The sequence below is a fragment of the Adelges cooleyi genome, unplaced genomic scaffold (genome assembly GCF_023614345.1).
Source record: "Adelges cooleyi isolate 19-005CV unplaced genomic scaffold, UGA_ACOO_1.1 ACOO_flye_CR_arks_rails_tigmint_CR_PRNA_108, whole genome shotgun sequence".
Classification (NCBI taxonomy): domain Eukaryota; kingdom Metazoa; phylum Arthropoda; class Insecta; order Hemiptera; family Adelgidae; genus Adelges; species Adelges cooleyi.
The window spans coordinates 3799119-3803241 of record NW_026095761.1 but is presented as its reverse complement, the minus strand read 5'-3'; positions in this window follow the sequence as shown (position 1 = coordinate 3803241).

The window sequence follows — 4123 nt, the reverse complement described above, 5'->3', positions numbered from 1 at the left end:
TTGTTGTTTTTTTTTATGTACCTACCCAATGTGCACAGGACAATCCTTAATAATATAGAGACGACATGCAACGTGCATGTGTTAATTCCAACGTGACGGATCGTGACAATTACAAACTGCATAACGACAATAATAATAATAATAATAATAATATCATCATACACTTGGGTAATAATTGATGTTCTAATTTTAGCAAACCGACAACAATGCATATCTTGGTACTTGGTTGTTTACACCGAACAAATCAATGACGTAATTAGTAATGGTAATAATTATATCTAAAAATAGAAAAGCTTTAATTAAAAAAAAAAAAAAATTGCAAAATGCGTAGTAATGAGATTTGTTTTTCACATAATATAAAACTCTTCTTTTTTTTTTGAGTGAAGAGTTTTCTATAATATTACAGTTTAATTATTACTATATTAATAAGCCAATGACAGCCTTCAGCACCTAGTTTTTGAGACCTAAAACTAAGCACATAAAAAAGTGAAATAAAGGAAGAGAGTTTCCATCCCTTCTGGAGGAAAGAGGTTTTGGTTATACTTTTTTTTTGTTGGTTTGTCAACGTACTATATATTGATGATATTCCAAAAAAAACACATGCTTATAAAATCAACACCTTCTCAGTTACGCAGAAAAACTAAAAAAGGGTCCAGTGTATTTTCATAATTGTGATTTGTGTACCACAATATTGTTTTCTTTGTTAACAACAATGATAAAACACGTTTTCATTATGCTAATTTATCCGTTTACAAGCTGTATGAAGTACTAGTGCGAATTAGATTTACTTGCAGCAATGATATGTAATTCTTACAACGCCGCTTTATAATTGTATAAATTTTGTTTTTGTTAACGTTAAAATAAATACACTTGTAAAACTAGGAAGGTGATTTTTTTAAATTTTAATATTCACTAGCGGTTTATGATCTAGCCGGTGGCCTATGATGATTTTAACCAGTTTAGGCGAAACGACGCCATTCGTTTGATGACAGACTGAGCATGGCTTGCCAAACATTCACGATTATACTGGTTTAAAGATGTATATAAAACTATATTTGTCGGTAAAATAAGAATAATAATACAAATTATTCGAACAATTTTGTGGATAGTTTATTCGAATAAATGTTTTATTTAAATAATTGTAATTGTGTTATAAATATGCACAAATACTAGTGTAATAAATAATATTTTTATACGTGAATGATAATGGAAAATGCAAATTGAACAATATCTTTTTTATTATTTATATTTTTTCTACAAAAACAATAAATATGACCGACGACTTAACTTGTGCATAATATTATACATGTATATTTGTTTTATAATGTTTTATTAGAATAAAACTTTATTCAAATAAAAATATTATCTTTTTTTTTTTCAATTACTACGTTGTTGGATTTTTAATTAAATAAAATATTGACTAATTCAGTTTAGTTTCTCTTTCTCGTCTTTTGTTTTTATAATTTAAATTTGAATAACCACAACAACACAATATACAAGATGGTTCATTAAGGATAAAACTCTTGTTTTCTCTTAAAATAATTGCAATTTTGTAGGTTTCTTTTTTTGGTGATACATATTTAGCTGAGGTCTATAAACTTATAAAACTTAAATGGTAACTTAAGGATTATGTTTAATTAACTTTAGTAGTATGATATTATAGGTAAACTGGAAAATTTTCTAATTTTGAAAACAGAACAACAATTAGTTGTTAGGGTTAGGGTGCTCGGATTTTTCAAAAATTCAAATTTATTCTTTTTGCATTTTCTTTGGGTATGTTTGTTTTATAGTAACAAAAAAAAATTGTAGGTATTTGAAGATATTTTTAATAAAATTTTATTGTTTTCGTCGAAAGTTATAATCAAAATTTTCTACATATAAATAAATACTAATCGCTTAATAGCAAAACTATAATAACGGTTTTTCCACAAATGATTGGATTAGTTTAAAACAGTTCCACGAGTATAAATTGATGGCGATAAATAATTTTATTAAGAGGGCGTCGCACCGGTGATTGTCAGTGATAAAAACATGTTTAAGCAGACTGAAAATAACTCGCTTAATTTTAGTTTTAGAGTAAAAGCATCCATTATAAAATTAAAAAGAGAACAATATTCCAGAGGGCAAGACAATGCGTTTTTTTTTAAAAAATTATTTTTTTGAAAAGTTACAGTCATTTAAAAATGTTAAAATAGTCGTTATTTCTAAACTATGTATCGAGCGTTATACTTAGAATAATGAAAAAAATGCACCGTCTTGCCCTACGGAATATTGTTCTCTTTTAATTTTATAATGGGTGCTTTTACTCTAAAACCAAAATTAAGCGAGTTATTTTCAGTCTGCTTAAACATGTAGAGATGGAAAAAACATTTTTAAATCGCTTTCAAGGATGCTGTGATAGTCCGAAAAATAAATTAACTACCAAAATAGAGTCCTAGTTATTGAACCAATAATTTCACATCACAGTTTAACCTTTAAATTAAGATTTTGTGAAAAATTGCCTATACTTTACTCCTTAAAAATAGGCGTTGCGACGCCCTCTTAATTTATTTATTTTTTATTATTATAACAATAAATGTAGTCTCGCTTGACGACTTAATTAGATAGGCGATTTTTTTTTCTTTTTTGTTACTACTACTTTCTCTATTGTGTTAATTGCGCGTCTGATTGTCTTAACGCAAACAGGAAAAAAACAAATAAAATTCTCGCATATCGTCAATTTATACCGGAATATGTAAACAGTTAGTGCTAATTAATGTGGGCTTTATTTTTAGAAATTAAGATTAAAGTCTAAAACGATTCGTGAAATTTTTAATTAAAAAATAATATGCATTTTAATGCGTCATTATTGAAATATCTCTCTCCCTTTTGTGCTATCTGCTTTTGAATAATAATAATGTATATGTGCATAAAAATGTGTTCAGTAGATGATCGCTGCTACATGGGATGATTAATTTATGAGGTACTATACCGCATATTGTGTGTTTACCTAGACTATAGCGTGTTTCCAACACAAAGGATGATATTGTTTGTTATTAATATTTGTGACATATTATTATATTATTATCATAATATTGTATTTGACCGGAAAGATGCCACACCGTCGACGCATAATGGACGATAATTGCCAAATAGGAAAACAAAGTATACAATAATGATATAATTATTATCATGTTATTTAGGTGCGCACAGGTTAATAGTCACCGCGAGGATAAGTAAATAAAAAAAATCAATTAGATGTCGTCTTAACGACTTGATGTAAATACAACGTCGAACGTTGAACCCGTCTAATATTATTGTCTATTAAATAGTGTTGTGTATAAATATATATATATAACACATTTAAAGATGAGATAATAATATAATGTGCCGAGAATCGAGTTTGAACTATTTGAAATCCATTAACGGACAACAAAACCTCCTGTGCCTCCTTGTGCGTGCTGTCGTTCCTTTGTGCATTTGTAATTTTATTGTTCCACACCGTTTGTGAATTATATCCGTTTAGGAAAATATGGAAAATTAATTTCCGAAATAGTAGTTGAAAATTCAAATCTCCCGCGAGCATAGCTGTGTGTACAGGCACAGGCTGATTCGTTAAGGACAAGACACCCGCGTGGCCCCTACAGTAGCATTTATTAAGGCGCATTGTAAAGGCAATTTTTTCCTAAAACTTAACGTTAAGCTAAACAGCCAAACTTCAACAACATGTTTAGTATAACTTTTTAAACATTTAGTCCTATGCCGAAACATGACTTAATAATATTTATTTTAAATATTGACAACATTTTCTGAAAATATATTAGATTTTTGTTGTCTAAGTGTACAACTATTGTTATAACTGTTTTTTTGTGTTTAATATTTTTTTTTTTATTCATAAAATATACCGGAACTGTATTGACACTCGACTAATTTTTTTCTCTACACTAAATTTGCTTGTAATATATTTATTTTCATACACAGAGACGTTCAGTTGAAAATTGTGTACATTTTATTATTAATTACAAAATATACAAGCGACATTGGTAACCAATTATAAAACATCTTAAAACTATCTATGGAATTTATTATGAAGAATTTGTGTGGAGATATTAATTTTGAAAAACTAATTTAAGACGGTTATGTT